General features: G+C 47.1%; 1 long non-coding RNA gene across 1 annotated transcript in view; it reads right to left on the bottom strand.

Moving 5' to 3' along the window:
* The window catches only part of LOC137531556 (uncharacterized), a 150,722-nt gene extending 136,894 nt beyond the window's left edge, over window positions 1-13,828 (bottom strand). The window contains exon 1 of the long non-coding RNA XR_011023671.1: window positions 13,706-13,828. This is a non-coding gene — a long non-coding RNA (uncharacterized lncRNA). The remainder of the gene's footprint in view (window positions 1-13,705) is intronic.
* Between the last annotated feature and the right edge of the window lie 261 nt (window positions 13,829-14,089).

Raw genomic sequence — 14,089 nt, 5'->3', positions numbered from 1 at the left:
TATGGGTAATGACCATTTTTAAAATGGAGGACAGAAAATTCCCTTGATCACAGTGAACAAACAGGACGCGGGACAGGAGAAAGACACTGAGGAGTAGACTACATGGAAGGTAAGTATGACTTGTGTATGCTTATTTTGACTTTTAATTTTCAGTTCAGGTTTTCTTTAAAGAGATTTTTAATATAAAAGCATGATTTTTATGAGACTTCAGAGTCTCTTTAAGCTGGCCATACACTAATAGATTTTCACCCAATATTCCAAAACAATCGTTTCCTTTCTGAAAAGAATCGATTCAAAAGGAATCGACTTCTACTGTACATAGCACATCAATTTCCAATAGATTCCAGCAGGGGAACTATTGAAAATCGATCGGACTGCAGAGTTGCACCTTTCGATGCAGTGCTAAGCTATGGGCCATCGATCTGCCAATGCTTTCACCCCACCCCAGGTTGTTTTACATTTTCCATGCTGTGCGGTCGATTCTTTCGATTGACTTTTGTTTAAAATGGATCAAAAATAGATCAATCTGACACTTTGGGGAATCGATTCCCAGCAGATGAATCGAATCTGCAAGTAATCCAATAAGAAAATCGATGAGTGTGTGGGCACCCATTTCAGAACCAGAGCAATTTACATGACTCATTCGCTTCTCATTAACCACCCTGGCATTCTATTACTGTAAGATCGCCAGGGTGGCAGCGCAGCAGTATTTTATTTTATTTTTAAACCATGTAGCTAGCCTAACGTTAGCTACATGATTCCCCTCTCCCGGCGGCGTCTTACTCACCTTTCCGATCGCTTCCGGCGCATTAGCCCATCCGGAAATCCCGTTCTGAATAGGATTTCTTGGAGGGCTTCCCCCATCATCATAGTAACTATCGTGATGACGTAATCGACGTCGTGACGTCATTGGGAGTCCCGATCCACCTCGCAGCGCTGGCTGGCACTGATTGGCCAGGCTGCGCAGGGGTCTCGGGAGGGGGGGGGGGGGCCCTTACGCGATGGGTAGCAGCGCATTGGCGCCGAGCGGCGGCTATCGTCCCCCACACGCAGCTAGCAAAGTGCTAGCTGCGTGTTTTAAAAAAATTGTTAAAATAGGCCCAGCAGGGCCTGAGCGGCGCCATCTAGCGGTCATGAACGAGCTGAGCTCGTCCATACCGCTAAGATGGTTAACCTACATAGATGAATATCTACGGTCCCTGGAGCAATAAATAGGACAAAAGAATACGTTCTCTTGCCTAATCGCATATTCTGCTCAGATGCTCCCCAGAGTTCATGTGTGTCCTAACTCTGGCCCTGTAACATGCGTAGTGCAAGCATACAGGACATCAACTTATCAAAACACTAGCAACACATAGCCTAATGCCTAGAACACACAATTTTCCGTCAGATTGGCGGTCGCATAGATTATTTCCAACAGGTCCGATCTGATTTCCCATCATTTTTCTGATCGATTTTTATATAGAAGTGATCAGAAAATCGATCACAAAAACGTTCTGTCTTGGGACAGATAATGTTTCAGACTGACCCCACTAAGGAGCAACAGAATACATCCATGTGCATAAGCTGTGTGCATGCTGACAATGGTCACAGGGGAAGAGAGAGAGCACTGGATTAAAGGATGGCTGAAGTGAGAAGTATATGGAGGCTGCCATATTTATTTCCTTTTAAACAATACCCGTTGCCTGGCAGCCCTGCTGGTCTATTTGGCTTCAGCAGTGTCTGAATAACACCAGAAACAAGCATGCAGCTAATCTTGTTAGATCTGACAATAATGTCAGAAACATCTGATCTGCTGCATGCTTGTTCAGGGGCTATGGCTAAACATATTTGAGGCAGAGGATCAGTAGAACAGCCAGGCAACTGATATTCCTTAAAGGGAACCTATAAACATATGGATGTTTACTTTTAAACAATACCAGTTGCCTGGTATCCTAATCTCTGTGGCTGCATTAGTGGCTGAATCACACACCTGAAACAAGCATGCAGCTAATCCAGTCTGACTTCAGTCAGAGCACCTGATCTGTATGCTTGTTCAGGGGCTGTGGCTAAAAGTATTAAAGACACAGGATCAGCAGGCGATTCAGGCAACTGGTATTATTTCAAATGGAAAAACCCATATCCTTCTCAGTTTAGGTTACCTTTAAAAGGAAATAAATATGGCAGCCTTCATATACTTAAATCATAAACCCTGGCCACATGGATCAGTGACAAGTGTATGCTGATTGGGCAGATCCTGCTGTATGCCAACAAATCAGAGGCAGCATGAGTTTTGAAGGATTTTGATGGGAGATGTGGAATGGGGGGAGGGGGTGGGGGTGAAGGCTGCTACTTTTTCACAGGAGTCAGCAGGAATATTTGCTCGACCACCTTTCGCCGCCTGGACTGCGCAGCTTTATTTGGAAGTGTTCTACAGAAGGAGGAACATAAAAATATACGGCCGGGCTGAGAGCGCAGGATGCATTCTCACTGACTAAAATATTAACGAGGTTTGATCCCGCGCCCTGCGCCGTGTTCGGGAGGAGATGAGCGATGGCGCGCTGGAGCTTTAATAATGCATCGCTTATAAAACGCCTGCTAGACGGCCGCGCTGGAGGCAGGAGTATTACAGCCGTATATCAGGATGAGGCTCGTAAAGACGTCACTCAGAGCGCGCCACACACCCAAATGAATGATCCGCCGGCCAAGACCCCCCCCCCACCCCCACCTGTCGCTCCTGCGTTCATCCACCAAGCTCGGATCCCAGGGGCCCGTGCCGCAACGCTGCCGCAGGCTGGAGAAATTGCCATTAACCCCTTCGGCACTGTCGGGCCTCCTTCCGGCGCATCAAAATAAATTACGATCCCTTCATTATGCGGAGCGCAGCGGCTCCGATGGCATCATGATTCAAGCGCTGGGCTGGGTTTAGAGAGAAACTCCCCACGATGCATACAGTGATTTTGTATCACGGCGGGTGGTCTATATGCCATACGCCCCAGCTCTAGAAGCTCGGATAGCTTTGCTTTTCAGACGGGGGTCTTATTTTATATGACAAGTCCCAATAGCAATTAAATCATTTAGTTTCACAGGAGGAGTGTGTATCAGCCACGGTAGCACTGATAATGCCATTTTCAGGCACAGCAACTTCCAGCTCCGTAATGTTAAAGAATACCCAAAGTGACATGTGACATGATGAGATAGACATGTGTATGTACAGTGCCTAGCACACAAATAACTATGCTGGGTTCCTTTTTTTTTCTCTGTCTGAAAGAGTTAAATATCAGGTATGTAAGTGGCTGACTCAATCCTGACTCAGACAGGAAGTGACTACAGTGTGACCCTCACTGATAAGAAATTACAACTAAAAAACACTTTCCTATCAGAAAATGGCTTCTGGGAGCAAGAAAGAGATAAAATGGGAATTTCTTATCAGTGAGGGTCACACTGTCGTCACTTCCTGTCAGGACTGAGTCAGCCACTTACATACCTGATATTTAACTCTTTCAGGCAGAGAAAGAAAAAAAGGAACACAGCATAGTTATTTGTGTGCTAGGCACTGTGCATACACATGTCTATCTCATCATGTCACATGTCACCTCGGGTATGCTTTAAGAAGGACGTCATATTGTTGACTCACATCAGAATCAGATTTATTCGCCAATAGGGATGCTCATTTGGATTTCGTGGAATTGAAATTTGCCCATTTCGGATCAGAAATCGGTATTTCCGTTCGGAACTTGGAAACGGAAATCAAATTTTGCCGGACATACCACATTACCACAACTTGGTGATTTCAGACCAATCTCAGAACTCGGAAGCAGTGGAGCAATCAGAGAATGGAGAAACAACTCGGAAGTATTTTAACGATCAGAGAATGCAAAAAAAATGACCAAAAAGGTATTTCTTGAAACTCGGAAAACAGAAATCAGATTTCGGTAGAAAGACTGCATTACAGTAATGCAGTCATTTTGGAACAATCACAGAACTTGGAAGCATTGGACCATTGGCCCTCACCCTTTGTGGCCGACGCCAAAGCATGTGGCTAATCAGAGAATACAAAAAATGACCAAATAAACGCTACTCGGAAATCCATGGAATCCGTAATTGGCATTGGAGGAAATCGGAATTTCAGCAGAATCGGAAACCTGCATTTCCGGCCATCCCTATTCACCAAGTACAGGGTATGGTACAACAAATTGTTTTTGGCGCAGACAGCTCAGAGATAAACGCACAATAAATAAATAATAGCATACATGGTTACATAGTGTATGGGCACATGGTACATATTGGGGCGAACACACATTACACATTGGGGATTGCTATTTGGGTGGTGGGAGTTGAGTTGAGGGCCTGGATGGCTTGGGGTAAAAAGAGTTTGTGTCTGGAGGTCCTGGTGGTGATGGCCCGGAAGTGGCAACCAGATGGTAATAGGTTGAGATAGCGATTACCTGATGGCTCTGAACCGTAATCTGGAGGAGTGTAGGATGTCTAGAGATGGAAGGGGGGTCCCAATAATCTTCTCTGTGGCCTTGATAACTCGCTGTAGCTTATGCTTGTCGCGCATGGAGGCGCACATGTACCATATACAATGATAGAGGAGCATAGGATTGACTCGATAGTGACGGAGTAGAAACAGGTCAGAAGGGTGCAAGACATTCTGAACTTTATTAGTTGCTGCAGGAAGAACAGCCATTTTTAGGCTTTTTCTGTCTTTTGGAGACATTCTCTTCCCACCTTAGGTCTCTGGAGATGGCAGTACCCAGGAAGTGAGCGCTGGACACCCTGGCGACCTCAGAACCCTCCACAAGGGTCAGTGGGAGTTCAGGGTTTTTTTTTTCCTGAAGTTGATGGTAAGTTCAACATTTTTTGTTTAATTGAGGACATAAACGTTATTACCATATACAAATCTATACTAATCTTGCACTGAGGAGAGGCCATGGAACTCTAGTCCAATGTATGCTTCTATCTAACATGGGACCACAGATGTGCTCAAAATCAACCGCTGTAGATGTATACCCATCTCACTATGGCAAAATAGACAGAGTTCCATGGCTCTGTCCATGGTCCTGCAGGGATGCCTTATTGGAGTTGCTGATTGGACGGGGGAAGTGAGCACAAGCAGTACCTTCTGTTTTTAACAAAGCAGATCTGTACCATGCAGTGATTTTAGTAGAGGAATTTGATGTTTTTGGGGCGAGGGTGGTCTAGGACTAGGTGACCCAGAGAGAAAGTCCATAGGGAAATTCAGCTAAAGTGATTGGGTGGACAGCATCCTCTCAAACCTCTAGGTTTCAGATAGGTTATAGTAATAATAAGGTCGCTTAGTACCACCTGCAGGATTGCCTCGGCCTTCCCAGTTTGCAATGAATGCCACTGTTATCATCTTGCAGCAGCTGCAAACTGGAATGCATTGCAAACTCTAGGAAGGGGAAGTAGCAAATAAAGACAATGCACCAGACGGGGATAAATGCTTAATATGCACTTCATGTGCAATTTGTGCAAATAAAGGTGCAACAATGCAACCAACCTCCATGCAGCCCTCACGCCAAGGGACCACCATAGCAATTGCTATGGGATTTGTAGCTGCCCGTAACGAAGGGGGGAACGCCTGTCCTGGCTGTTTTTTTTTTTGTTAAAGAAACCCCTGGGCCCCCATTAAGATCCCCCAAGGCCCCAACAATGCAGCCTGGAGCGCCCATCACACCCATGCACACTGCCGCCGCTCTCCCCTGCCGTCCCGAGCGCCGCCAAGCATCAGTGTTGCCACAGCAACGCCATTGCATTACATGCAACAGCCAGCCGACTTCCATGTTCTGTTGCCGTGGCAACACTGATGCTCGGCTGCGCCTGAAACTGCAGGGGAGAGCCGCGACATGTGGGCAGGATGTTGACTCCGGGTGGCACTGAGGGCAGGAAGAAGCCCCAGGTAAGTAACTGTCCACAATAATATTCACATAATAATTCCTTTAATATGTATGTGGGGAAAGGAGACGTGTAATTTACTGTTGAGGGCATAAAAAAATTGCTATGTGGCCCAGTCTTTTCTTGCTACACCCCTTCTTCATGCAATCTAATCAGTTTTGTGCCAAACACCTTTGCTCAGTGCAGATACACCATATTTTTCGGACTATAAGACGCTCCTGACCATAAGACGTACCTAGGGTTAGAGGACAAAAACCAGGGGGAAAATATATATATACTAAACCCGACGCATCCATGGTGAAAGGATATCTTGTGGATTATGCCCCCTTTGTACCTCATGTCACCTTGTACCTCTTGTGTCTCTCCGGGGTCCTCCTCTGTCCCCTTTTGTCCTCCTTGTGTCTTCCTCTATGCCCCATTTTGTCCCCCTCCTGTCCTCTATGCCCCATTGTATCCTCCGTTTGTCTCCCTGTGTCCTCCTCTGCATGGATACAGTACAGGGAGTCCCTGACATGCGGTGGGTTGGAGGTTGGTATTGGCAGTCGTTCACAAGTCAGGAACTCCCTGCATTTAGACTATAAGACGCAGTGACTTATTTCCCCTGCTTTTGGGGGAGAAAAAGTGAGTCTTATAGTCCGAAAAATACAGTACCTCTTATATGTCTGCAGAGCTTAGGGCTGTTTTTTAGCATTTTCCATTGTAACGGAATAGAAACTGATGCAAAACGGATATTAATGGAATCGAATACAAACGGATCCGTTGGAACGGAAATCGGATCTGTTTTCACGGATCCATTTATCAGAAAGTGCCAATGTGAACCGGCCCTTAGTAAATCAAGCCCACAGTATCACTGAAAACCATATCTTTGAGCGCTGCTAAGGGAGAAATACCCTATCATATCAGTATGCAAGTTGGATTAATCACTCTGTGTAATATAGATCAACAGTGCTGCATGTATGGCTGGCCCTGAAATCGATAAAGGAATGATTTACAAGGTCCCACCCACTCTCCTGAAGTGATGCATTATGGGTGTTGTATTTCTGACAAGCGAGGTAAGCACATGCGATTGCCATCTCTGCTTTAGAAAGTACTTTACTTTGTGAGAGGCTATAGCCAGCCCATGGCACGGAAGGGGTCCGCAGGGTTCCCCATAGCAGTGGCGTGAGGAGGGTAAGCTCCCCCGCTGGCAGAGGAGCGTGTGATGGATGGCACAGGCGAATCCCGGAGGCCTGGGGTTGGCGTGAGTCGGTGGAGCAGAACCAGCGATCAGGCAAGGCTGCTGTACAACATTGATTTTCCTCATCCTCTCCAGCACGTCAGTAAATAAGAAAGATGAGAAGATGTCACGGCTGAGCGGCTGAGCACGGACCTCCGAGGTGGCGGTAAAATGCTCGCTGACTGAAAGGCCCATTACATCGATTCCTGGGGGACACAGCCCGGCCGCCCTCTGAGAGTTACCTGCAATAAATGTGCCTTGTCTCATGGCTGGGGGGCACCCAACCTACACATCCCTTCCCATAAGCGCCTTCTGAATCAACACCTCTGACGCCGGGCAGCCGAGCATGATATCACCGAGTGAGAGTGACATGCACGCTGCGCCGCAGCCACCGGGAATTACAGGCAGAAGCTTCCTGGCTGCTCCTCGCAATCTTCCAGCCGTGCGAGATTCTATCATTTTCTCCTATCGCCGCCGTATAAGCAAATCGCCTCCCCTGACACTCGGAGACCTATTTACAATCATCACTTCAAGATTTACTTCCAGCACTTCCTCACTCAAACTACTGTTCATCCAATCAGGGTTGGGTTTATACTTATGGCCCTCCCTAGGCCTCATCTCTTGTACTCATTCCCCACTTCCATGTACCTCCTGAGGTAGAAATGTATTAAAGCTCTTTAGTAAAACATTGCTCTTTATTTGGTTTCTATACTGTTGCCCACTGTTTATATTCCCTGCGCAGGTAGCCTCTCTTTTTGTTAATTGGGGTCTTCTGTGGGTGCAGGTGGTATGTTTCTTTAAAAAACGATTATCAGTCATAAAATCAAATTCCATTTACGCACTGCTCTGTGTTTATTATGCAGTCTACAAACTGACCCTGCATTGAAAGCATTCCAATATAATCATAAATGTGTCTGCTGTAATAAATCTTCTCAGTCAGCCTGGCTCTATTTGGCACATTGTCGGGGAGAAGGAAGCTTGTTATCTTCCCTCCCACATGCCTTCCCCTCACTGATTGGCTGAGGGCAGTTTAGTGTGACAGGAGACTGATAAGGGAAATACACCTCAGCCTTCAGCAGAAGCTGCTGAAATACGATCTGTGCTGTGCTCACGTGTCTACAAGGCAAGCTAGATATGACAGTGCAGTTTCTAGGAGAAAATAAGGTAAGGGAGGAAATGACATCAGGATTGGCTTCAGTCAGAGGCAGTAAATATGGAAAATGCCTTAAAACAGTTTTCTCTTTATTTTCTTTATAAAATCCACTGACATGAAAATGTGGACAGTATAATGCATGTGTTATGTAAGTAGAACAAGTATTTATCTACTTATATATGATGGCAGAGCCAGGGCACTCCATTTCCGTGATCTCATGTGTGCAGATCTCCCTCCCTCTACCCACTTCCATGTACAGCAGCTCTACTCTTACAGTGAGGGGAAGAAGTATTTGATCACAGGTTGGTTTTGCCCATTGGCTCTCTGACCAAGAAATGGCCAGTTTATAATAGTCTATAATCTATAACTGTATTGGTAGGTTTATTGTAGCTGTGAGAGACAGAATAACAACAGAAGAGTACTCAAAAGCCAAGTGCCCCAAAGTCAGAGCTCGATGTGCATTGTAATGAGATCATTAATAATTAAGTCAGCAAAAGATGACTTAGTACTTGGTGGCGAGACACATGTTGGCAATTACAGAGGTCAGATGTTTCTTGTAGTTGATCACCAGGCTTGCACACATCTCAGGAGGGATTTTGGGCCACTCTTGTTCTTTGGAGATTCTCTCCAATTTAGTAAGGTTCTGAGGTTGATGTTTGGCAACTTAGATCTTCAACTCCCTCCACAGATTTTCTATTAGTTAAGGTTTAAAGAGACTCTGAAGCGAGAATAAATCTCGCTTCAGAGCTCATAGTTAGCAGGGGCATGTGTGCCCCTGCTAAAACGCCGCCATCGCGCGGCTAAACGGGGGTCCCTTACCCCCCAAAATCCCCTCCGTGCAGCCGGGGATCTCTTCCGGATTGAGGCAGGGCTAACCGCCGCAGCCCTGCCCCACGCGCATCTGTCAGCGCGTATCTCCGCCTCTCCCCCGCCCCTCTCAGTCTTCCTTCGCTGAGAGGGGCGGGGGAGAGTCGGCGATGAGCTGCTGATAGATGCGTCTAGAGGCAGGGCTGCAGCCGTTAGCCCTGCCTCTAGGAGCAGCAAAATCTACGACCAATTTGGTCGATGATTTTGCGGGGGGGGGGGGGGGCGGGGAGGAACCCCCGTTTAGCCGCGGGATAGCGGAGTTTTAGCAGCACACGTGCCCCTGCTAACTATGAGCTCTGAAGCGAGAATTATTCTCGCTTCAGTGTCTCTTTAAAGTCTGGAGACTGACTAGGCCAACCCAGGGCCTTCAGGTGCCTCTTCTTGAGAAACTCCTTTGTTGCCTTGGCCAGGTGTTTTGGATCATTGTCATGCTGGAATACCCATCCACAACCAATTTTCAATGCCCTGAATGAGAGAAGGAATGGTTCACCTAAGGTTTGATGGTACACAGCCCCGTCCATTGTACCTTCGATACGGTGAAGATGTCTTGTCTCCTTAGTAGACCCATATGCACGTAAGTTTTCTCCTAGGAGATCATTTTTCATCTTCTGTTTAAAATAGCTTTTCAGCGCTTTGCAGTTGAAAAAGTACCAAAAGTAGGTAAAAAGTACTTTCAAAATTATTTTTAGTATTTTCTTACTGGCTGGTGACTTAAAAGGCCTTTTATTGATAAGGTGTGACAATATCACCTAGGAGAAACTCAGGATAAAAAGTTAATAGTATATGGGCCAATGTATCTACCTCCATGTTTGACGGTGTACCTGTGCAGACTTCCATGCTAAGCGCTACACATCCAGCAAACGCCCTACCATCCCATGTACAGCACCAGACTCTAAGCCCTATCTATACTCTAGATCAGAGGTCAAGGGCCGGGTCAACATACTTCAGACTGCCGGGGGGCCGAAACATACATAAAATGATGTTGATAAACTTTTCATTGAATCTAGGTATTGATTCCCCCCAATCATGCCTGAGCAGTACTCCCAGCAGCAGCCATTCAGTCATGCGGCGCCCGAAGAACATCTTTGTGCACCAGACAGTAAAGCATACCCAGGTCACCACCTGCCATCCAGTTGGGTAGCAATGTCACCTGATGCAGAACTGGATTGGAAGCCAGAAAATTACTTCTCGCCGGCTTCTACAGTATGTGGATTGGTGATGACAGCACTGCTATTATATATGCGAGCAGCCGATATTTACAGGTACAGTGGGGTTAGGATTAGAGTGAGGTTAGGATTAGGCCTTAGGTGAGGTTGGTTTAGGCATCAGGAGGGGCGATTAGGTTTAGGCATTAGGTTGGGGGGGGGGGGGGCTCAGTTTAGGCACATACAGAGCGGGTTAAGGTTAGGTAGGCAGGTTTGGTTTAGGCATTTAGGGGGGGGGGGGGGTTAGGCATGAGGTAGGGAGGGCAATTTATGCGCTTGTAGAAAGGTTAGGGTTAGGTATTCGGTGGGGGGCAGTTTAGGCACCAGAAGGGTTATTAGATTTAGGAATTAGGTAGGCAGGTTTGGTTTAGGCATTTAGAGGGGGGTTAGGGTTAGGCATTAGGTGGGGGGTTGGTTTAGGCACCCGGAGGCGGAATTAGGTTTAGGCATTAGGTGGGGAAGAGGGGGTCGGTTTAGGCACTTGGAGGGCGGATTCAAGTGAGATAGGTGTCGGCTTCAGCTCCTAAAATTGTGATCGGTTTCATGCTGAAATCGATTCTCAATCTGTTTGCAGTAATGGCAGCCATACGATTCCCTCTCTGATCAGATTTGATCAGAGAGGGATCCAGGGGCGGACTGACCATTAGGGCACTCGGGCACGGACCGAGGGCCCGTGGTCAGGGGGGGCCCGCCAACCGCAAGAGAACCCAGAGCAGGAGGGGAGACAGCCAGTGAAGGAGGGCGATGGGCACAGCAGCGGAGAAGGGGGGAAGTTTCCCCCCCCCCTTCTCTCACCTTGGGGCCCCCCTTCCTGGCTCTCCCCTCCGTAATTTGCAAAGTGCAAGCAGCTGGAAGCGGCTGACAGCGGGCGGAGATTTACCGCTGTTCAGCCATTGGAGGGATCGCTGATCTGTGTGCAGCTAGTGTGGGCTTGAGAAGCCCAGACTAGCGGCACACAGATCAGCGCTCCCTCCGGTGGCTGAACAGCAGTAAGTCTCCGCCCGCTGTCAGCCGCTTCCAGCTGCTTGCACTTTGCAGATTACGGAGGGGAGAGCCAGGAAGGGGGGGCCCAAGGTGAGAGAAGGGGGGGGGAACTTCCCCCCTTCTCCGCTGCTGTGCAAATCGCCCTCCTTCACTGGCTGTCTCCCCTCCTGGAAACACTACAAGCCTGGCTGCATATACTGGGGGCACCTATACACCTGGCTGCATATACTGGGGAGACCTATACACCTGGCTGCATATACTGGGGGCACCTATAGACCTGGCTGCATATACTGGGGGCACCTATACACCTGGCTGCATATACTGGGGGCACCTATACACCTGGCTGCATATACTGGGGGCACCTATACACCTGGCTGCATATACTGGGGGCACCTATACACCTGGCTGCATATACTGGGGAGACCTATACACCTGGCTACATATACTGGGGGCACCTATACACCTGGCTGCATATACTGGGGGCACCTATACACCTGGCTGCATATACTGGGGGCACCTATACACCTGGCTGCATATACTGGGGAGACCTATACACCTGGCTGCATATACTGGGGGCACTTATACACCTGACTACATATACTGGGGGCTCTTATAGACCTAGCTACATATACTGGGGGCACCTATAGACCTGGCTGTATATACTGGGGGCACCTATAGACCTGACTGTATATACTGGGGACACCTATAGACCTGGCTCTACTGGGGACACCTATAGACCTGGCTACATATACTGGGGACACCTAAAGACCTGGCTATCTATACAGGAGACACCTATAGACCTGGCTATCTGTACTGGGGACACCTATAGGCCTGGCTACCTATTCTGGAGACACCTGTAGACCTGGCTACCTATACTGGGGAAACCTATAGACCTGGCTATCTTAACTGGGGACATCTATAGACCTGGCTATCTTAAATGGGGACATCTATAGACCTGGTTATCTATTCTGGGGACACCTGTAGATTAGGCTACTTATACTGGGGACACCTATAGACCTGGATACCTGCACTGGGAAAACCTATAGACCTGGATACTTCCACTGGGGATACCTTTTGACCTGGTTACCTATACTGGGGGCACCTATTTTGGGGGAACTGCTGCCAGATTAACTATTTTTGGGAAACTGCTGCTGCCAGATTAAGTGTATTTTGAGAAACAGCTGCCAGATTATGTGTATTTTTGGGGAACCGCTGCCAGATTGTGTATAATGGGGGAACTGCTGCTTCCAGATTCTGTGTATTTTGGGGGAACCACTGCTGCTACATGTATTTTTGGTGATCCGCTGCCAAATTATGTGTATTTGGGGGAACCGCTGCTGCCAGATAACGTCTATTTTGGGGGAACGACTGCCATATTATCTGTGTTTTGGAGGAACCTCTGCCAAATTGCATGGATTTTTAGTGAAATGCTGTCAGATTACATGTATTTTGGGGGGAAACACTATGGAGTTCAAACTTCCCCGGCAGACCTTTTACACCACTGCTAAGGTCATGTATATTTTGCCCCACCCATGACCACGCCCACATTCTGTTGCGTGACCACACCCATTTTTTGGCGCGCTACGCGCGGCGCAGGGGTTTTTAGCAGTGTACAATATCACAATATAACATATTTACTGTTGTCAATAAATTATTATATCTTAGTCTGTAAAAATATAACGTGAAAGGTGGGAAACACTGGTATGGAGGCCCCATATTCTCCTATTGCCCTGGGGCCCCATGAGTTGTCAGTCCGCCCCTGGAGGGATCTATCTGTTGGTCGATTTGATGGCAAATTGGCCAGTGTATGGCTACCTTTAGTATGTCAGATTGCAGAGATTCATACAAATTCATACCTCTGCAAATCAGACATTCCAAACGTAGCTAAAATCTACACACAATGAATTACAGCTTTTGCTTCTGATATTTAACATGAAAAGTAGGAAAATGTTTACACAGCTACTTAGACATTATTTGTATATTGTCATTTAAGAACACTTGGGTATTGATAGTGTTCCTTTAAGTGGTTAAAGTGATTGTACCCGCAGGGGCTCAGGGCAGGGCGAGTGGAGCTCTCATCATTTCCAATTAGCAGGCATAAGTTAGTAGCGCTCGCTCGTTTCTCTGATAAGGCCGTTAACTCTGATAAGGTATGTTGACTCTGATAAGGCATGTTAACTCTGATAAGGCATGCTATTTGTCTTAGTGAATCTAGCCCCAGGTTTCCAATGTTTTTTGCAGCCCCCCAGCTGTGTGCAGCACCTCCCTGTGAGAGGCATACGCCATAGACCACAGCCTGAGCGGCCTTTGCAGAAATTCAGTCTGCATCCATTTGGATACCTTCGGGCTGCTGTATAGATTGAATAACTGCTGACTTACCCTATAGATGTGTGCCACATTCTAATACTGAAGATGAGGGATTTCAAAAACAACGGCTCAAGAACAGAAGCCATCAGATGAATCATTTCTCTATCGATCTTTCCACAGTTCAATTCAATGTAATTCACTGTAAAATAAAATCCAATTCTGCATCTGTGAAAGACGATTGCTCAATCAGAGAATACTGACTTAAGGTGCGTACACACATGCGACTATAGTCGTTTGTAACGATCGTTCCCCGATCTTTACCAACGACGATCGTTACAAAAAACGAACCACCGACTATTAAGGCAAACGACGAACGAGCCAAATCGCTACAAAAGAAAGTTCTGTCTCGGCGGATTTTAACCAACGACGATCGTTTGCAAAAGTAGTACATCGTTG

This window comes from Hyperolius riggenbachi, chromosome 9 (genome assembly GCF_040937935.1).
Source record: "Hyperolius riggenbachi isolate aHypRig1 chromosome 9, aHypRig1.pri, whole genome shotgun sequence".
NCBI lineage: Eukaryota > Metazoa > Chordata > Amphibia > Anura > Hyperoliidae > Hyperolius > Hyperolius riggenbachi.
The sequence above is the reverse complement of the archived record's forward strand: the minus strand, read 5'-3'. Positions and strand labels throughout refer to the sequence as shown.